Source organism: Triturus cristatus, chromosome 6, assembly GCF_964204655.1.
Source record: "Triturus cristatus chromosome 6, aTriCri1.1, whole genome shotgun sequence".
Lineage (NCBI taxonomy): Eukaryota > Metazoa > Chordata > Amphibia > Caudata > Salamandridae > Triturus > Triturus cristatus.
Genome location: NC_140589.1, coordinates 1,838,213,189 through 1,838,236,132, shown reverse-complemented (window position 1 = coordinate 1,838,236,132; position 22,944 = coordinate 1,838,213,189).

The window sequence follows — 22,944 nt, the reverse complement described above, 5'->3', positions numbered from 1 at the left end:
GTATTGATCCATACTCCTGCCCCACTGGGGTCAATAATGTCTTTCTGCCCCCCTGAGAGCATAAAGGGGGCTGGTCTCAATTGAGGAGATTGCCCCAAACTTGTACCCGGGGGAAAGAAAATTCACTTGACACCAGGGATTTTGCGTTTGGGGCAAAAGAATGTGCTGCAGGTGTTGCACTCTGGTATTGGCCACACCCCGCCCCAGAAAGGAACAAACTGATCTTTTTTGTTCCCCACCCAGGGGCAAAAAAGAGGTGTGCTCCCAAGTTGCCCATGGGGGGAGTGGGAATATATATTTTCTAAATAAAATAATGGGGTGGGCCTTGCCCATCCCAACATCAGGCCCCACCCTCACCCCTAAAACCTCAACAGTCTTTCTGCTCCCCTCCGGACTAAAACATCCCATCCCAAAGGCAAGCAGGAGGAAATTGGATCCTTTTGGGTGTTGAGCGTGGAGAGTTTGGCTAACTCCCAATTTTGTCCCATCTCCTATGGTGTATTGCTACACTTTTAAGGGCCTGGGTAGGCTGCCAACTAGAAAAACTTATCAAACCCGAACAGTTCTGAAAACTAGACATCCGTGGGGGGGTCCCAGAGTGGTGTGCAACTCATGCATCCCACAAAATTCTCTTGCCCACAATGCCCTATAACTTAAAAGTTTGACTAAAAACACATTTTCCTCACATTTCTGAGGAAAAACTCTGGACACTGTAGGGAGCCACAGATTTCCTACCACACAGTATCCCCCCAGGTCTTCTGATACAAAAGGTACCTCTTTGTGTGGGTGGGCCAAGAGAAATTGACACAAAAGGCCCTAAAGAGCAACGTGGCGAGATCAGCATTAGAGATAGCTGTGGGATTTGGGGCTGTACTCGGCACCACCCATGGAAACCTACCAACTAAAGACACTTTGGATAACTAGACAACCAGTGGATTCCAGAGTTGTGTGCCTTGGAAGAATCCCCCAAGGTTTCTGTAATCACAATGCCTTGCAAACGTCAAACTTCCTGAAATCACACATTTTCCTTAAATTTCTGTGATGAAATCTCCCAGAATCCTCCGAAATCCATACAATTCCTACCACCCAACTTTGTCCCCCTTGTACCCATAAAAATCCCTGCGCCACTGGTTTGGTTAGGCCTAGTGCCGGCGATAGGAACAGACCAAACGAGGTGAATGGGAGTCCCCTCGCTAGGGCAAATATCTGAGCCCAACCTTAGGTGGCAGGAGTATGCATAGCATATGCATCTTAAGCCACGCATGCCATGAACAATATTTCTCCCCTACTACCCTCATTACATAAAACCAACACACAACCCCATGATTAGTACACTCTAGACAGCCCTTACCACAGGCTATCAACAGCCCTGATACCTATATTTGGGAATTATTATTCAACTGTGCACTATACCTAACACCATCATCATACACCATTATTTCAATTTCATCTACAAATGGTTGTACTCAAACAGTACATGCTAGTCAGAACAGTCACCATAATTTGCACAATACATCATCGAAGCCATATATCTTGGAGCACTGCCCAATCTCAAATGTAACATCTGCACCCCCCACACAGTCACTACCTAAGCATCAGATTATTTCTGATATCTGTCCGCACTGTCCAAAGCAGAGCCTTAGTAATCATATTGTGCTGGTGTGCAGATCTCCGAGATGTATCCGGTATTTTGCAAGTGTGTAATTAGATGGAATCTTATTAGTATGGACTAGAACAATCCATTCCACAGAAGGGGAGGAGGGGGGGTCAGCGATGAGTATGCGCTTAGAGTATCCACTAGAAAGAGTATTACCAAAGGTAGGTAACATGTTCTTCTGATGCATACTTTACAATGCAGATTCCTTACCATGTGAATAGATTCCTTTAACTGTCACCACAGCAAGATCTTGCTTTGCTAAGGATAAGCAAAAGATTAATATGCCTCTAAAGGTTGAATATTTCAGGAAAAACACCCAACAACAATCTTCTCCCACCCTTCTACACAAATCGTTATAGTCGAGGGACACCTGGCTGCAAGAGGACACTCACTTCTTTAGAAGGCAGATTAAAAGCCATCCACTGTCATCACTCAATCTCCAAGCATGGAGATGTAGGTAATGCAGGCTCGGGGGCAGTATCTTGCATTACGGCTGCTGCGACAGGTGGTCATTCCAAAGGGGCAGCTGGATCGGAGGACATATGTTCATGCACAGACATTTTGTGTACCACACTCTACTCACCTCTTCCAGAGGGCGGCAAGGCATACAGAAGTCCCAAGCTCCAATCCAAGTGAGAGGAGTCTCCCAGCAAGACCCGCCTTGGGAACATGAAAAAGTCTGGACACTACACGTTCTTGTCGGTGGGGAAAAGATCAACCCAGTATTCTGCGCATTGCTGGAAAAGTCACTGTGCCACCTTTGAGTCCAGCCCACATTCGTGATCCACTAGGCAAAGTCGGCTGAGTTTTTCCACCCTCAGGTTCAAAGATTCTGCCAGGTGATATACGACCAGTGAAATGCCCTAATGACTGCCATTTCCAGAGGCACAGTGCCTCCTGGCATAGGATTTAGGAGCCCACTCCGCCTTGTTTTTGCAATACCACATATCAGTGTTGTCCATGAGAACCCTTGATGGAAAGTGCCTCTTTTGCATGGTTAGACCCTGACTTTTTGCTGTGGTTTCAAATGTAGTGAGCAGGGTTTCTGCCAATCAGGTCCCCTGTGCCAGTGCTTATTCCTTAAAAACACCCTCCTAATTGGTACTTCTACCCACTGTAAGTCCCTAGTAAATGGTACCTAGGGCCTGCGAGCTGAAGAGGGTCCGTAGGGACCCCGCCTCACTGGGTCCATGCCAGTGCCTTGCAGCTGGCATGCCCCTGAGGGGGAGAAAACAAAGTTGACATGACACCCTATCTGGGTGCATTGCCAACCAGCACTGCCTGCAGGTATAGGGAAGTCATCCCTCTGGCAGGCCTCACAGTCCTAAGGCAGGGTGCACTATACCACAGGTGAGGGCATATATGCATGAGCAGAGATGCCCCTACAATATTGGGGGGCCATTTTCCTAATATTGTAAGTGCCAGTGAAGCCATACAGAGTACATGGGCTGGGAACTTGACAACTCGAGTTCCACATCATCATGAGGACTCCACTGAACACGAGTGTTTGGTACCAAACTACGCCTTACAATAAATCCACACTGATGCCAGTGTGGGATTTATTGTACCATGTACCCAGAGGGCAACTCAGAGGTGCCCCCTGAAAACCAACCAACCCTGGTGTGGTCTTTGACCGGCTGTAGGAAGCCAGTCACTACCAGACATGTTTCTGGACCCCTGGGTAGAGAGCCCTTTCGCTCTGGGACCATAAACAATGCACAGCCTGGGCAGAGGTGTCACACCTCCTCCTCCAGGATGGTCCTATGCTCGAAGGGGGAAACTTCTAAAGGCCTGTCGCCTTTGTAATACGACTCCCCAGCCTCTGTTGCTAGCAGCAGATGGCAGCCCCTGGTTTACACTCCCGCTGTGGGCAGGACAATCGGAGGGAAAAATTCAAAAGAATAGGAGGTGTGGCCCACCTCTGCCAACACCACCACTAAGGTGGGAGAGGCGAGGTGAAGCACAACTTTCAGCCCCCCCACAATTTTAGAGTTGGGGAGACTGTGAGAAAGTGGGTTTCTGTTGCAGTAAACCCACCCCCCCCCCTTTTTTTTTGCCAGACTACTGATGCTCTTTGACTTGATGTGCACTGGGGCCCTGCCAATCAGGACCCCAGGGACTGTCTTCTTTCCCCAAAACAAAACCCAATTGGCATCTCTGGCCACATGTCAGCCCCTGGTAAATGGTATCAAACTTCTCAGCACATTAAACCCACACTGATGCCAGTGTGGGATTTAGTGTAAAATCCACCACAGAGGGCATCTTAGAGATGCCCCCTGAAAAATGACCAACTACCAGTGACCTGACTGGCTGCGCAGGCTGCCACCAACAGACATGTTTCTGGACCCCTGGGTCGATAGCCTGCTGCTCTCGGGGGCCTGAAACAATGCACATCCTGGGACGAGGTGCCAAGCCTCCTTCCCCAGGATGGGCAGGGTTCATGAAGGAGAAGCTTCAAAGGCATGCCGCCTTTGTGAGCCTCTCCACACCATTTGCTGCTTTCAGCAACTGGTCCCCACTGGTTCTATCCCCCAATTTGGGCGGGAGAACCGGCGGGAAAAACAAGTGAGGAAGAGAGGTGTGCCCACCTCTGCCAACTCCACCTCTAAGGTGGGGGAGGCGAGATGAAGCACAACCTTGAGTCCCTGCCATCTTGAGGATAGGGGGACCCAGCCAACCAGGGACAGGCTCATGCCCCCCTCCCACTGGAGAGTAGCAGTATAGGGGGTGTACCAGTACACAGGGACCCATTGGTCCCTGCACTTTACCTACCAGTAATGCCCCTAAATTTAGTATTTAGGAGCACCCTGAACCTTCCTTCCTCAGATCCAGCAACCACAAGAAAAGAATGATGAGAAGCCGTGCAGAGCTAACAAGAGGACAACGTCCAAAGACTTGGCCCCAGCCCTACAGGCCTGTCTCCCCTCGAACCTGCTCCTGCGAAACGCCGGCATGTCCAGCTGCCAGCAACCTCAAAAGCCCCGGAGGACCTGCCTGCATTCACTTTCCAAGCTGCTTCTCCCATGAACACCGGATGTGTTTGAACTGCAGCTTCTGGTGCCAGTCAGAAACTGCGAAACCCGCACACACTGCACCCGCCGAGCCTGGCCCGAGCTAGAGTGAACAAACACCACGAGGGGGTCCCCCCGGCGATCCTGACCCGAGAACCCGCGACCCCCGACCTGCCTCAAGCCTCCAGATGACACCTGCAGCCTCAATCCAGAGGATCCCCCTACCGCGACCAGAGCGAGTAAGAAAATCCGACGTCCAAAGGCACCCCTGCACCCGACGCCCCACGGCCTTCTGTGCCCAACCCAGTGGTGCCTAACCATCCCTCTACATCCCAACTTACCCCTCGAAGTGGTGGTCACTCCTGGAAGATCCTCGTCCCCGAGCCTGCTGTGTTTCTTTGTCCCGGAGAATCTCCGTTGAAATCAACAGGGCATCCAACCTCAAAACAGCACACTGCACCCGGCCGCCCTAGTGCCGCTGAGGGTGCCCCTTTTGTGCTAACCTGGTCCCCAACTTGCCCTGAGCTTAACCCTAGGAGCTTTGCTCCCACAACCCCGTGGCATGCTTGCCAGCCGCCACCAACCGGAGCCCCCCTATCCTCCATAGGATAACATTGGGCCTCAAAACTTTGCCCTCGGCCGCCCTAGTGCCACTGGGGGTGCAACAACAGTGCATCCCTGACCCTGGGAGACCCATGAGTCTAACACCAGAACCCTAATTCAATAGACCGATTACCTACCTGGAAACCGATAACCTTTTTTTCCTCACAAGAATAACATTGACACTTTTTCTCCCAAAAAGTTTCCAAGTGTCGACTTTTGAAAACTAAGAATATTCCTTAAAAAAAAAAAAAACGCACAAATAACCTAACCAAATTTTCTCAACTGTTTGCAAGAAAGGTCACAGTGCTGAACTCAGGTGTCCAGCACTGAGTAAGAAAAATAAAAAAGTAGCTTGCCTGTGAATTGAATTTCCTTCCATGGGATAACATTGGGGGTTCTTTGTGAAAAAGTTTCTAAGTGTCAAAAACGTAATTACTTACCTGTTTTAAGTAGATGTCCCAGTGCTGAATCTACTAGTCCAGCACTGGATTACTAAAGTAACGCAAAAGTAACTTACCTGCTAAGTGAATTTCCTCCCATAGGATAACATTGGTGATTCTATGTGAAAAAGATTTAGTGTCAACTTTTGAAATACAATAATATTCTTTAAAAACCGTACCTCTAACTAAAACGCATTTACTCACCTGTTTTCAGGAAATGTCCCAGGGCTGAATCTAGGATCCAACCCTGTGTTAGTAAAAGTAATCTGAAAAGTAATTAACTGCATTTTACTTAAAAAGCCCATTCATTTGAATGTACTATACCTGCAATGTGTTGCAAACTGCTTACTTAAAACTGTAACCAAAACCAGTACAAGTTATACTGCATTTTTTAACTGTGTTCATACAAGTAATTTACTACTGCAAAGTATTTATATGCTTACCTGTACCAGGCTTGTTTGGTTCTAGAAATAAAACACTAGTATATTTTTTATACAAAAACAATTGGCCTAGAGTTCATTTCTTGAGTGTGTGAATTCATTTGCTGAGTGTGTACATCAAATGCTTAACACTGTCCTCTGATACTGCCTTACTGCTCGACCAAGCTACCACTTTAGAGAGTAAGGTTCTATCGAACTTTAACCTCTGCCAAACCTCTGGAGACCCTTGGACTCTATACACACTGTACCTCACTTTGGTGCAGTATATATAGAGCCAGTTTCTTACATCCCTCCAATCAGGGCTAGGTCTATGCCCCCTCCCACAGAAGAGTGGTATAAGAGGGTGTAGCTACCTCAGGTAAGGTGCCCATTGGCCCCAATGGCTATCCCCTAAAACACTTCCTAAATTTTGTATTTAGGCTGCTCCCCCAAACCTAGAAACTGGAACTGCAATGTCCTAAGAAGAAAGAGGATGACACTGCAGAAAAGACTTTAAACGACCGCCTTGGCCCCAACCCTACTGGCCTGTCTCCAGCTTCTGCAAATATGCGACCTCTAAATCCCTGGGAGGACTGCTGCCTTCGAAAAAGACTCCAATACCCCGTGGACTTGTGACCGGTCCTTAAGAAACCTACCCAAAGGATTCTGGATCCCTGCAGATCCGAGTCGCCTGCACACTCTTGACCTGACTCCCATGGCCCAAGTCTGAGTGGCTTACCTGAGCAGTAAAGTCTCCCTGGCTACCCTGACCACGTGTCCAGCGTTAGCCGACTTCTCCTGTCCTCTACAACGGCACCTGCAGTGTGACTCCTGAGTCTCCCCTGGCCCACGACCGGCCAGAAGACTCCAAAGTCCAAAGGCACCCCTGCACCTGAAGCCCCTGGGCCTTGGTGAGTGGAACAGACTGTGTACCTACGACCCCCTGCATTCCAACATACCTCTGCTGTCGTTGGTCTTCCTCCTGCAACCTTTGGTGCAACGCCTGCAGCTTCTTGGGTTGAAAGGAGAATCCCTATTGAAAAGCATTGGGCACCTGACGTCGAAATTGCACCCTGCACCCGGCTGGCACATTGCCACTGGTGGGGTAGGGTTGGTTCTGCTTTGTGGTCCTCCTGTGCTTGACCTAACCCCAAAGCTCGGCCACTGTAACCGATCTACTTACCTGCAAGCAGTGTGCCTCCAGGCACCCCGACTCCATTGGAAAGCATTGGGTCGGAACCTGATTTTAACTTCTGCAACCAGCTGCCCCTGTGCCGCTGGTGGTGCAGTTTTTGTACTTACCTGAACCCTGGCACTTGCTGACTATTGGCTCCGAAGACTGGGATTATAAGTTTATTACTTCCCTGTTTAACCGCAATATTGTTTCCCCCATAGGATAACATTGGGCAGTGATGAAAAGTTTCTAAGTGTCGATTTTTGAAAGTGAAAAGTATTTTTTATTTAAAAACGTACCTACCTTATTACGAAGACCATGGTCTTAAAATAAAATACAAAGTATATTTTTCTAAAATTGTTCTGGATCTCCTTCTCGAGTCATGTCTCCATTATTGATCACTGTTCTGCAATAAATGTCTTACTCTCCTGTGTTAGGCCTAAGGCTGCTCGCCCACACTACCACTAGTAGAGCACTTTGGGTTTTACATTGAGCCCTGTACAATTTAGGGGAACCCCTGGACTCCGTGCATGCTATTACCACCTAGTGATAATATCATATACAGAGCCAGCTTCCTACAGATGAGAGTAATGCTTTCAATGTCAAGCAAATTGCCCACAACTCTGACAAGTTTATGTGAAGGCGGGTTTCCGCCAGAGCCCTCTGATCTCCACCTCTCCTAGATAACCTTCTCAACAAACCCAGCAATAATGCATTCATCACAACCGTTCACTCTGGGAGAGATGAAGACAGGTCCAACTGTTGCACAGCAGCCACCACTGCAGATCTTTTGTAGTCCCCTCTGACACTTGGATGGAATCGGACAGGTTCCTTTGGTGCTGGGCTCAATGAGACTTCAGATCCCACTGCAGAGCCTGCATGTTCCACCTGAAGCAGAATGCAGGAGGCAGTGGCGTAACGAAACTTGAGGGGGGCCGCTGCAAGGTACATGGAGGGGCCCCTGCTCCGGAATTAATCAGGAGCTCTTAGGCCAGAATACTGTGCTGAGGGGGCTCCCTGCAGCTTGGGCCCCCCCGCACAGTGGGGGCCTGTGTTACGCCACTAGCAGGAGGTCAAGAAGCCTCAGTCACTTGGGGACCGAGGCTGAGGATTGAAACTTTGGAATTATAGCCCACATTTCCAAGACTTGTTGAGGAGGAGGAAAGGCTTTGAAGACGACCATCCTGAGGATGTCTCCAATGAAGGATCACCTCTGTAAAAGAGTCAGGTGTGACTTCACTTCAGCACGTTGACGGTAAACCCCAGCGAAGTCAACAGGCTTCTGGAGGTGGTTCACAACTGTCTGGAGCAAATTTGCCTTCAGCAACTAATCATTGGGGTATGGGAAGAATGGTATTCACACCCTCTGAAGGTCGGCAACAGACCTCCACCATCACTTTTGTGAACAGCCGAGGTGCATCAGTAAGGCTGAAAGAGGAACACTGAGTAATGAACGTGCTGATGGCCTACCTGTAACCCCTGGGGGACTGGAGGACAGGGATGTAGAAATAGGCGTCCTGCACATCCAGCGCCACCATCCATTCTCCTGGATCCAGGACAAACAGAACTTGGGCCGGGGTGAGCACTCTGAACTTGTCACCTTGGGGAAGAAATTCAGAGGGCAAAAACAGGATAGGTAGAAGCCTTTCTTCGTGTGCACAAGGAAGTAAAAAGAGTAACAACCAGTACTGACTTCTGATGCTCACACCCTCTATGGCTCCCTTGTCCAAGCGAGCCCAAACCTCCCCTCACAGAATGGATACATAGTCCTGCGAGGGCATTGCGGTGTAGAAGGTATGTCTGGAGGGGTGGAGAGAAAAGCGTGGGTGTATCCATTTTGGATAAAGCAGAGCACCTATCAGTCTGATGTGATGATCTGCCACCTGTGGAGATAAAATGTGCTCAGGCTTCCTACTGGGCAACTGTGCGGCTCCATGAACAAATTAAAGAGGTTTTGTAATGGCTGCAAATGGAGGGACTGGATACTTCATTGCTCCTGCAGGCCTAGACTCTTGCCGCTAGATCCCCGACCTCTACCTCAAAAGGCTTGAGAGGTCTGCTGAGGCAAGGTTTGGCCTGCCCTCCGCTGAAACCCTATTCCCAAGCTTCAAAAGGAGCAACATTGTTGGGGATTGCCACATAGGCTGTCTGAGGGAGCACGCTGTTGCCTTGCTGTCCATGAAGTGGTCTAATTCCAAGCCCGCCTTGTCTTTGAAAATACGTCTGCTATCAAATGGCATGTCCATCAGGGACAGTTGTACGTTGCTCAAGAACCCTGTAGGGAAAATTCAAGCATGGTGCTAAAGCCTTACCGAAGCAGACGGTAGTGTCTAGGTCAGAGCGTATGATAGATTTTGCTGCGTCCTGCAAATAGCATCCTAGGAGGCAGCTGAAGTTCACAGAATCTATAGTGAGGCTGGCAGAGAGCATACTTTTGCCAAAAGCCTCCATGCGATTTGACTACCTGGTGTGGTGTTAGGAAAGGGGCAGAGTCTGGTGGTAGGGGCCTTGACCACCAGACTTCCTGGTGTGGGGCATTGCAGGACAAAAGCTGGGTTCCCCAGGGCAGGCCTGTCTCTAGCTATCTGCCTATTAACTGAAGGGCAAGATCCTCGCTTCACCAAGGTGCCCAGCAGTGTAAGTTAAGACCTCGTTAAAAGGCAGGAGGGGCTTCTGTGAGTCTGCCTGGGTTGCAGGACCTCTGTTATCATGTTTGTCTTGACCTCTGTAGTAGGTCTAGGACCACTGCTGCTCCCCAAATAACACGGAGGCGGACTTCCCTTGATGGGCCAGGTGTAGGTAAATGGTGTCAAGGGAGGTATCCAGGCCACTGACATCTTGAAGGTTCAAAAATAGATTCTCACCCGAATATATTTGAGAATTACCATCATCATCGGAGCCAGGCAGTCTGTGGTGTAAAGGAACCATCTCCAAATCTGAATATGGTAAGGGGTGAGGCGGTTGCTACTTCAGTCAAGGTCGCTGTGGATTCATTTCAGTGTACAAACGGACTATTGGCTCTCACTCTGGCATTGGGGCTGGCCTCAAGGCTCTGGCATCGGCGTGGTGCCATAAGTGGGTTCAGGCTCGACGCAGTCCTGAGATCCGGACTGACCCCAGAATGGGATAGAGGGGCACAATCTTAATTGGGGGCAAATCTGCTGGTGGTGGACCGACTGGAGACCCCCTCGGATCCTAATGGCCCAAAGGGACTCTACAGTGATTCAGTAGGGTACTGAACAACTGCAGCATGGCCTCTCTAGCAGTCTGGAGTTGTGGCGCCATTGCTAAAGGACCCAAGAACTCCGAGTGTGTAGGATTCAGGGCTGGGATTGCTTCCATCGTTGTAGACCGAGTCCATTGCTTCGGAGTACCCTGAGGGGCCGCACAACTCCTCATGGTGGAAGCCATGTTCCTTCTTCTTAGACTCTACTGATGATTTTGATCTGCACAAGGAGGGTTCACGAGAACGACCTCAGGAATGAGATGTCCTCGATTTCGAGAGGGACTGGGTCTTTTTTGCCTTTCTATGATATTCTACGACAAAGCTTGGCCTTGCAGTCCAGGATGTCATTCTGATTTATCCAAGAGCATGTGTCACACAGCACAGTCATGTGAGGAGTCCAAACAGCAGAGGCAGACCTTGTTGATGCCAATCCTTACACGTTTGAACCCTATTGATTTTGGAAAATACAAGTTCCTTGCACACTGCAAAAGGTTTGGAAAATAGTGTCTGTCAAGCCTGACAGAATTGGAGAGTGATCTCTGGATTTGCACCAAAAAGCGCAGAAAGAAACTGACATCTGCGCACGGAGAAGGCAACTATATAGGGGCTCCGACATCATAACTGATGTGGGACGAATCCTATACGGAATTGCATGATGTGATCTGTCGACACAAGAGTGAATTGCTGAAGAAAATTCTTCAATATGGAGCCTAGGAGTATTCTCAAGTTGAGGAATCTGCAATTAGAAGTAACCATCAGAAGCTACATACTATACTACCCATTGATGCGGGTGTTACCCTAAAAGGGCTGTAACGCTAGAATATTTAGATGGAGCTAGCTCAAAAGGAACTTTGGGGTCAGGTCAATATTAGAGAAGGATCCATGTCGTCGAGTCAATGTTCATAAAGAAGGTATTTTTAGGTCTGGCTAGGCACAGTTTTAGATGTTTGCCAGAGCTCATGTAAACACCACCACCAAGAATGATTGAGGTAGCGGCTTTGCACCTATTTTGATCTGCTTTTTCAAGGGGCATCAACAGGAAGGATTATGTTTCTTACACTGTAGACATCTGTTTGTGGAATGTAGTGCTGTAGGATCACATGCTTAGCATACTTCCGCCATGTAGTGTTGGTTCCGGATTTGTGCAAGTTTTACTTCAAAGAAGTCTTTTGAGTCACAAGGTAAAGTGACTCCTCTCGGAGATAATGCGCATGGGGATCGACTCCAGTGTTGATTGTTTTCCCGCAGGTAGGTGAGAATGGAGTGAAAGTGTCCGTAAAGAGATGTCCATGCAATTTAGGTAATGTAAATGAACTGCAATGGTCACAGGTGTCCGGGGAGGAGGTTGGGCGCATGTGAATCTACAGCACTACATGCCACAAACAGATGTCTACAGGGTAAAGTATATAATCCGCTCGAGGAATATGTGGCTGTAGATGCACATCCTTCGCATAGACTGTAAAGCAGTCCCTCCTAAATAGCGGTGGCTAACCTGTGGGTGTTGCAGTTGTTTGCAAGAGTACGTAGCACTGCCTGACCTACATTGGCTTGCTGGCATGCTAAAACATCCATACAATAATGTTGGTTGAACGTGTGTGGTGTAGACCATGTAGCTGCTTTACACATATGAGCTATTGAAATATTGCCCAGGAAAACTATGGAACCTCCTATCTTACGAGTAGAGTGTGCCCTTGGTGGTGTGTGCAAAGTCCTTTTAGCTTTAGCATGACATGTTTGAATACATTTAATTATCCATCTACAAATGCCTAACTTTGATTATGGGCTTTCCTGTATGAGGAACTGTTTAGTTGTCAATATAATGCATTAGAGATCCTTTGGCATGAAGTGTATGAATGGCTCTCTATGCAACGGGATCTGGTTCCGGAAAGAAAACTGGTTGTTTGACTGATAAAGGTGGAAAGATTAAAACACCTTTGGTACAAATTTGGGGTTTGTTCTAAGAACCACACTATCTTTATATAGTTGGAAGAAAGGTTCCAACTGGAGCTCGCTGACACGCCTAAGGGATGTAACGCCCACTAGAAACTCAACCTTACAAGATAAGAATTAGAAGGAGGAACAAGTTACTTACCTTCGGTAACAATGTATCTGTAAGCGACATATGTTAGTTATAGATTCCTTACATTAGAATTACCCCCAAGCGTCAGTCTGGATCTGGTGAATTTTTTCTTAGCAGTACCCCTGCGTGTCGGTGGGAGGCATCGGTCGATTCCTCATCCGTTGTCAGCATTGTGGTCGCCGGGATGACGTTGCGGTGCCTACTTAGACGCCGCCCCTGTGCGCTGACGTCAGTTCGGACACGAGTTTCCACGCCAGAAGCTCAGAGCCATGAAAGACACTGACCACTGGTGCGCCACATCTAGGGCCCTGCAAGGGAGTCCCTTTCCCTAGAAATCAGTTCACTGAGCGGGGAGGATGGGTGGGGCGGTAAGGAATCTATAACAAACATATGTCTCTTACAGATACATCATTTCCGAAGGTAAGTAACATGTTCATCTGAAAGAGTCAGTTAGTTCTAGATTCCTTACCTTAGAATAGATACCCCAGCAATACCATCCCAGAGGAGGGACTGCGAACTAATTCACACCAGAAAGTCCTGAAGAACAGAAAAGGCAAAATAGACGTTTCTCCAGACTTGGCTGTCCAGGAAGTAATGTCTGGTGAACGTGTGCAAAGATGCCCACGTGGCAGCCTGGCAGATAATAAGAAGGGGAACTCCACGTGCCCATGCAGTGGTTGCTGCCGTAGCTCTAGTGGAATGAGCACTCAGCCCCACTGGAGGTCCCTTTTTCGCTAAAGCATAACAGATTTTAATACAAAGGACTACCCTTCGAGAGATGGTACGCATCTTAACAGCCCGATCTTTCTTGGCACCTACATAGCCAATGAAGAGTTGATCATCCACCCGGAAATATTTTGTGCGGTCAAGGTAGGACACCGCACGTTTAGGGTCCAGACGGAGGAGTCTCTCCTGCTCCTTGGAAGGGTGCGGAGGTTGGAAAAAGGTGGGCAAAGTGATAGTTTGTCCTATGTGAAATCGTGTAACCGCTTTAGGCAGGAACAAGGGTCCTGTCCAAAGCACCACGTTGTCCGGATGCACAGAGAAGAAAGGGGGCTTAGAAGATAGAGCCTGAAGCTCACTCACACTGCGAGCAGAGGTGATGGCAACAAGGAAGGCAGTTTTCAGGGTAAGGAGCCTAAAAGGACAGTTACGAAGAGGCTCAAAGGGAGCACACACGATAGGTTAGAACAATATTCAAATCCCACTGTGGCATTATGAAAGGAGACGGAGGAAAGTGATGAGTAATGCCCTTAAAGAATCTATTTACAATAGGGGACTTGAATAAGGAGGGCTGATTTGGTAGCCGAAGGAAAGCAGAAGTAGTTGCAAGATGGTCTTTAGGAGTGCCCAGAGCAGAGCCCTGCTGGGCCAAAGAACGTATAAACAAGAGAACCTCAGGAAGAGGGACGGAAAGGGGATCCACAGCCTTTGTTATGCACCACACCACAAGCTTGTTACATCTACAGGCGTATACCGTTTTAGTGGTGGGACTCCTGCCTGCCAAAATTACATTACAGACTTCGGGTGGAAGGTCAAAAGCTGTCAACTGTCATCGCTCCATATCCACGCAAGGAGGTGGAAGCGGGACAGGTTCAGGAAGAAGGACCTTCCACTGTTGCTGCAAAAGAAGATCCTCCCGAAGGGGCAATTTGATTGGAGGATCGATAGCCATGCTCAGGAGCTCGGGGTACCAGACTCTTGCCCAGTCCGGAGCCACAAGAATGACTTGGACCTGGTTGCGCCTGATCGTCTTCAGCACTCTGGGCAGAAGTGGTACAGGCGGAAAGGCGTACAGGAGGCCGCAGTTCCACTTGTGACGAAAAGTGGCGCCGAGTGAGTGGCGCCTTGAAAACTCCAACACGCAGAACTGCTGACATTGCATGTTCTCTTCGGTGGTGAACAGATCTAACCAAGGCTCTCCCCACTGCTGAAAGAGACCTTTCACAACCTCTGAGTGAAGACGCCATTTGTGATCTACCAGGCACCAACGGCTGAGTTCGTCTGCACTGGCATTCAGAGAACCTGCTAGGTGTTCAAAGACCAGGGTCATTCTGTGATGTTCCAGCCATGTCCAAAGGCAAAGAGCCTCTTGAAATAAGGACCAAACCACACCCCGCCCTGTTTGTTGCAGTACCACATGGCGGTTGTGTTGTCTGTGAACACCTGCACCACTTTCCTTTGAAGGAGGGAAGGAATGCTTTCAGTGCCAGGCGGATCGCCCGGAGCTCCAACAGGTTGATATGGATCCCAGACTCTGCCAGAGACCAGAAGATTCTGTTCTCCGCCTCTCCCAAGGGGCCGCCCCATCCCAGGAGTAACGTATCGATCACCCCTGATAGGTCTGGTTGGGGAAGGGAGAGGGATCTGCCTCTGACCCAAGCTGGGTTCATTAACCACCACTGCAGTTGCTGTGTACTCCCCTCCGAGGTATGGATGTAATCGGAAAGATTCACCTGATGCTGCACCCACTGGAACTTCAGGTCCCACTGCAGAGCTCACATATGCCATCTGGCATGATCCACCAGCAGGAGGCAGGAGGCCATGAGGCCCAGCATCCTCAGGGTCAGTCTCACCGAAATCCAGGATAGAGGCTGAAACATTGATATCATAGACCAACTATCCCAGACTCGCTGCTCGGGAAGATAGACCCGACACTGCACTGTATCCAGAACAGCTCCAATGAAGGGGGGCGTCTGAGAGTGAGTCAGGTGTGACTTCAGCATGTTGATAGTGAACCCTAGCGAGTGCAGGAGGTCTACCGTAGTCTGGAGGTGGGAGACGACAGCCTGGGGTGAGCCCGCCTTCAACAGCCAGTCTTCAAGATAGGGGGAAGTCTGGAACCTCTGATCTGTGCAGATGAGCTGCTACCACTGCCATCACTTTAATGAACATCCGAGGGGCACTGGTAAGGCCAAAGGGGAGCATGGTGAACTGAAAATGCTTGTGGCCTACCGTGAACCGTAGATAGCGTCTGTGAGCTGGCAAGACATGAATATGGAAATAGGCATCCTGCAAGTCCAACGGCACCATCCTGTCTCCAGGGTCGAGGGCAGACAGGACCTGAGGCAAGATTAGTATTTTGAACTTCTTCCGGAGGAAGCGGTTGAGGGCCTCAAGGTCTTGAATTGGACACAGGGCTTTGTCCTTCTTGGGCACCAGAAAGTAGCGAAAATAGCAACCACGACCTAATTCTGTTGCAAGGACACTCGTGATAGCTCCCTTGGCCAAGAGCTGAGACTTCCTGACGAAGGAGCGCCAAATGATCCTCCGACATGCAATCAAAAGACATTGGCATTGATGGAGGGGAAGTCTCGAAGGGGAGGGAGTAGCCCCTTTAGACTGTTTTCAAAACCCACCTGTCTGACGTGATGGATTGCCGGGGGGGGGGGGAGGTGATGGCGAAACCTGCCACTCACTGGCCGTTGATGGGCCGAAATGTCGGACTTGGAGGATTTGAAGGCTGCGGCAAGGGGGCGGGGGGAGGGTAGACTGGCCCACCCGCAGGCTCCCAGACCTGCGTGGTCGCTGGGTCCGTGTCCGCAGCCATGCAGAGACTGGGCAGCTTGCGTGAACCGGTGGCTATACTGGGCCGGACGCGGCTGGGTGCCCCTGCTGTAGTCACAAAAGGGGCAAAAAGCAGACTGGAGTGGGCGGGAAGGCGCAGCAAGGCCCAAAGTTCTGGCCGAAGCCAAAGAATCTTTTAAAGCGCTCCAGCGACAAGTCTGCTTTGTCGCCAAAAAATGCAACTGCCATCAAAAGGCATGTCCAGAAGAGTTTACTGGACATGCCCCAAAAAGCCAGATGTCCTCAACCAGGCGTAGTGCCTAAGGGATACCGACGTGGCAATCGTTCTGCCTAGAGGTGGTATCCAGTCCATATCGAATTGTGAATTTGACTGCGTCCATCCCATTTGCCTTTTCCTGGGAGAAAACAGCACGGGCCTCCTCCAGGCACTAAGGGAGCACCTGTGCGACCGTATTCCAGATGGTGTGGGAGTATCGGCCCAAGAGGCCCACAGCGGGAGGAAGAGAACATGCGCTTCCCAAGGTGATCCAGCTTCTTGGATTCCCTATCTGGAGGAGCAGAAGGGAATGCGTCCTTTGAAGAAGAGGCTTGCACCACCAAGCTCTCAGGGGAAGGGTGTTGGGTGAAGAAAACTGGGTCGCCCAGGGCCAGGTAATGGCAGCAGGCAATCGTCCTTTCCACAGGAGGCCCTGTGCTGGGCTTGGATCAGGTGCCCAAGAGGACATCAGCAAGGGCCTGTAGGCGGGGCTTATTTGAAAACAAAAATGGTGATTGCATTTTCAATGTGTGACTCAAGTCGCAGTTATGCCGGCAAACACCAGACCGCAGGTGATGCAGGTAAAGGTGCTACCGCTAGCACCATTTAAATAGCCACACGCTTCTCCAAATATAAGGGAAAGCCCGTACTCGAAGGTTCAGTCAAATCCAATCCTTTTATTCCATCAAACAGCACAAGCATCCTTTGCATGATGAATCAGACAGCACAGAAGTCACTAACTTACGGAGACGCGTTTCGGCTTACCAGCCTTTCTCAATCCAAAATGAGTGCTCTCTTGCAATGATTCTTACATATAATACACAGCACCAACGTATTCGTAGAATACTAAACAAGAACTGGGTGTTGGTGCGCAATGATCCGGTATTAGGGGACCAGATACCTAAAACCCCTGATGTAACATTTAGAAAGGCATGATCAATGAGCTGGTTAGAAGTAGTCCAAAGATGGTGACGGGTAAAACCTGGTTATCCTCCCGTAAGGGATTTGTGAAATGTTCCTCGTGCAAGGCATGTAGATTTGGCACTAGTAGAACTTCATATTCTAGCCCTTTTAAAATAGCAGTGCCTATAACAAAACTGCTAACATGCAAAACCGAGTTGCAGGTCCACAAGAGGATACTCCAGCACATTAGGGCAATTAACAACTGTGACCCCTCGTACCCAGTCGCGAGACATTTCAAGGATGCACATAATAAAAATCCAGAGTTTTTAAAATATTATGTGGTGGACACCATGTTGCCATTAAGAAGGGGAGGTAATCGTGAGGCCCGCCTACGTCTATTGGAAACTAGATGTATCCTAGAATTAGACACAAAGGCACCATCTGCCATGAACACCAGTGAGGATTTTTACACCTGCCTTTAATATACTTGAGATTCCTTGTTTGCTCTATTTGCACATATACACGATCATCTGACAAACATTTTATATTTGCTTTAATGCGTCCTCATTTTTTTAGTCTTCTAATTATTTAGCACTTTGCACTTTAAGTAACTTGGGTGGCATTGTTAGGTTACACGATTAGCACTAGCACTTTGACAAAATAATAGAAGAGTTGAGTTGATGCCCTGTTAGGGCTGTATTAATTTGCAACAACACTGTATAGATACATAAAGATAACTTCTGAACGGCAATATCGTGCAGAACTGGTCTTAAATCTTATCAGATTAAGTCTTGAAATGTTTACAGTTGGTGTCAATATATTTACATGTCATTAACTGTTTTACTTTTCTGCTGATTGGATTGTTTAATTACCTGCCTATCTTAAAAATACGCTTTATATTGCGGTTTACAGATGAAGTTTTGGGCGAAACCTTTTTTAACATACTGAAATGTTTTTAAGGATTTTTAATTATTTATGCCATTACCTGTGTATCTAATACAATGATTGAACGGTTGCTGCTATTGATAGTGCTACGACCGTGAAATAACTCTTCTATGTCCATGTATCATGTGACAAGTCACGAGTGATTTGCACAAGCTCTTCATTTAAGGGAAGGCACTTCGCATGCGCGTCATGTGATCAAGACCTCTGGAAGGTCGAAATGCATTGTGGCGGAGGTGCTGGGCACACAAATAAAATCCTGAGCACCTAATTGTGGGTCCGTTTTTGTAATTTCCTAAAGATTGGACTGTGTACGGCGAATTCTTTGGATATATATGGATGGAGCTGGTGTTGACCAATGACAACGAAGCGGGACCTACATCAAGTGGTGCATTTAAACCTCCTGAACATTGTTTATGGCGCTGAAGAAGGCCGACTGTCCGAAATGCACTTGCCTCAATAAAGCGTTTTCCCTGGCTTACCCCTGTGTGGCCTCTGCTCTGTCCGTGAGGAGGTGGTATTGGCGATGTTTCACGCGTCAGCCAGACACGCGTTTTGGAGGCCCTCACGTTACAAGTTGGCCCAAACTTCACTGGCTTCTGTTTCGGCAGCTGTGCGGCGATTTTCAAAGGATTGAAAAGTCTGGGCCCACCTCTGAGTTCCGGATTGAGATGGGGCAGTCGTGAGGTGATTACATTTCACGCTGGGCGGGATGCACGGCCATTCCTGCCCCCGCCGGATGGATTTCTGGACTCGGGGGTTGACGTGGTTTGGGGACCCAAGGAAGCGCTTCTTGCACATTATAACAGGATATTGGTTTTAGAAGCACTACGGACTGTCCTGCACCCGGCGCTTCCATTTGGCTTCATAATACCCCCCTGCACTACCTACCTGGAACCACACTTCATTCTGGGACTTGCAGATCAGAAGAAGTACGTGAACTGCAATTGGGTGAGCAGATACACTTGTTTGGGGGTGGAGCTGGTGTTGACCAATGACAACGAAGCAAGACCTACATCAAGTGGAGCATTTAAACCTCCTGAATATTGTTTATGGAGCTGAAGAAGGCCGACTGGCCGAAATGCATTCGCCGCAATAAAGCGTTTTCCCTGGCTTACCCCTGTGTGGCCTCTGCTCGGTCTGTGAGGAGGAGGTATTGGCGATATATATATATATATATATATATATATATATATATATATATATATATTCTGCTCCAAAGGTTGTCCACCTGGTGAGTAGCACTCAATCAGCAGCTTTATTTATGATTGGCAGGGATGAGGATCCGCTTGTTGAAGCCGCTCCGTAATGGAATTGCCCGACTCGTTTCGAAGCTTCATATACCTCTCTTCAGAGGCTTGAACGGAGATGGTGTGTGCAAATGCTGAACCCACTTCTCCATTTTCATATTGCACACCCACCAATGGGAAACTCGAATGTGCATTGTGAGAAATGTGGTCCAGATAGCGCACAAATCTTGTCCTGTATGAACCCTGCAAGTGGACTCATCCTCAATCCTGTTTGCCGCTGCTGGCCCACATTGCCGACATGATAGTTACCATGTCGGGTGGCCTCATAACATTATGGGGTGGTGCACACTCCGCGGCAGGACGGCCGCGTATTACATTCTGCTCCAAAGGTTGTCCACCTAGTGAGTAGCGCTCGATCAGCAGCTTTATTTATGATAGGCAGGGACGAGGATCCGCTTGTATAAGCTGCTCCGTAATGGAATTGCCTGGCGTGTTTCGAAGCTCCATATGTTTCTCTTCAGAGGCTTGAATGGAGACGGTGTGTGCAAACGCTGAACCCACCAGCAGAAGAGCCTTCGAACCAGGTCAGGCAAACCTACAATGTGGCTGTTGATGGCTGTAAGCGGTATCCGTCCATACCATGGAAAGAGTTCTCTTGCTGCTGCTGGCCGAGTGCGATTTAACTGACGGACACATCTTGGAGCTGAATATATATATATACTTTTTTTATCTACCCTGTGTGTAAATGATGAGTGCTCTCACAGGGTCTTTAAATATATCCTCAGCATGTCTGGGCATGCCCTTCAGCATGGGGAGGAATTAAGACACCCTATGAGTAGTGGAGAGGGTTTAAAGTAGGAACTAGTCCTCAATAGGGTCTTTATGTAATGTGACCTGGTGATAAACAGCTGCCTTGGCAATAAGGTCCTGGTAAGAGGAAGTGCCATCAGGCAGCGAGGGCCTGGCTGGGTAAAGGTCAGGGTCAGTATCCCCTGGAGGATTGACATCATAGTTGTCTCGGGATCTGTCGGTTGAGGATGTGAATAATCTCCCCCATCATCTCCAGGAGGAGATTGTGGAGACCCCTGTGATATAATGTTCCCTGGATTAGTGTATGACTGAGGTGGTGGTGGAGAAGGAGGGAGGAGGGGGTTGTGGTGGTGGAGAAGCAGGTAAAGGAGGAGGAATAGGTATGGTGGCTATATCTTCTTTTTAGTAGGCTGTGGCATATTAATGGCCTCATCTAAAGAAAGCTGGTGCCGAGATGATGGAGACTGTGGCGTGACAGCTTTAGCTATAATTTGACCAGTTTGAGGCTGGATGTTGATTGTCTTTTGCCTTGGCTCAAGCCGCTCCTGCATAATCTGGAGGATTGATTCTGTAGGCAAGTCTGGTGTTTAAATCACAGGTTTCAGAACCGAACTGGGTTTTTCCTTTGGCGCCGAAATGGATTTTTCCTTTCAGTCCCAAAGTTTTTTCCTCTCGGTGCTGAAAGAGACTTGTCTTTCAGTACCAAAGAGCTTTTTCCTTTCAGCTCTGAACCAGTCAGAACTTATTTGTCAGACCGTGGTGGGGTCAGAGCCAAGGAATGACTTGGTTTGCTCAGAACCAAAGCTGATCGACCAAAATAGAATGTGCGATTTCAGCGTAACTTTTGCAGCAAAGCACAAGGGCGGGACATCCGCAGCAGACGGTCAGTGCCTTCCATGGCCTTGTGGCAGTGGAACCGCTGAAGCCGAATATTCACTCGGACCAGTGTGTCTTTTAGTAAGTTTTACAAGGGCATGCATACTCACAGTACGTTAACCTGGAGAAATGTTTTTGATCTGGAGGCTTTGCTTCCGCTCAAAGTCAGATGAACATTCTTGGATGGAAAAGGCTTTTCCTCAGCTGCAGAGGCCTCCAAGATTTCTTTCCCTTGTTCCTCTACATCTTGTCACCCCAAGTTGTCAGGTGTGTTCTCGATCTCTGCTCTGCATTTTCCTGCGGCCAGCCAAACAGTCACTCACCGTCTTTTTCGATGGAAAGGATCAATCAATCAATCAGGGTATTATAGAGAGCAACTACTCAAGCGTAGGGGTCTCAAAGCGTTGGGGGTTCTGCAATTCAGTCGAAGAGCCAGGTCTTGAGGTCCTTCCTGAATTGAGGCAATGATAGTGATTGCCTGAGGTGCAGAGGTAGGGAGTTCCAGGTCTTCACAGCGAGGTAGGAGAAGGCTCTTCCTCCAGCCAATGTTTTGCAGATCTGTGGGATAGTGGCCAGGGCAAGATGAGCAGAGGTGACTGGTCTATGTGTAAAAGGAGAAGCGGTGGTTGAGGTATTCGGGTCCGGTGTTGTGCAGGGCTTTGTAGGTGTGCCCGAGGAGCTTGAAGGTGATTCTTTAGTTGATTGGGAGCCAGTGGAGGTTTCTCAGGTGACTGGAGATGTGGTTTCGATGGGGGATGTCCAGGAAAATTCTGGCGGAGACTTCTGGATGTGCTGCAATTTCTTTTGCATTTTTTGGTTCAAACCGGTGAAGAGTGCGTTGCCATAGTCGAGCTTGCTGCGGATGAGCGCCTGGGTGAGTGTTCTCCTGGACTCTGTGGGGATCCATTTGAAGATCTTTTCGGATAGACAGAGCGTGTGGAAGCAGGAGGACGATACAGCGTTGAGTTGCCGGTTCATAGAGAGCAGAATTGAGGATGATAGAGGGTGCATGCATGGTCGGTGGATGGGGGTGGTTCCAAGTGCTGCTGGTCACCACGAGTCATCCCACGCAGAGAGGGTAGAGCCCAGGATGAGGACTTCGGCTTTGTTGGAGTTGAGTTTGACAGCTCTCCTTCATCCAGGTGGCTACTGCCTTCATCCCGTCGTGGAGGTTGCTCTTAGCGGCTGTAGGTTTGTTAGTGAGAGAGAGGATCAGCTGTGTGTCGTCAACGTAGGAGACTATGTTAAGGTCATGGTTTTTGACAATGGCTGCAAGCAGGCCATGTAAATGTTGAAGAGGGTGGGGCGCAGGGAGGAGCCCTGGGGGACTCCACAGCTGATCTCTGTAGGATTGACAGGCTTTACAGCCTTCTTTGTGATCTGGGTATGGACCGACCGGTTTCAAACCTGATGGAAGTCGGTCTTTGGATATTTTGCATGGCAGGAGGGACAACAGCTAAAAGGAGCCTGTTCCATTAGCAGCACATTGTGGTTGGAAGCAGATAGCAAAGAGAACAGGCCCTAAGACCACGTGTGAAATGGATCGAACAGACAGCGAGATTTTCAGTATTCTTCCGAAACACGAGAAGGGAAACTCTATCACAAACAATACCAACGAGTGAATAAAAGTGTAAGTGAACCGAAGGGAGCACAAAACCCTCTCAAATCAGCACAACACGAAACACGTCCGAAACCAACGGCGGAAAGAAAACAATCCAACAATGGAGCCAATACGTATTCACATTATCACCAAGAGGAGGAGTCACTTT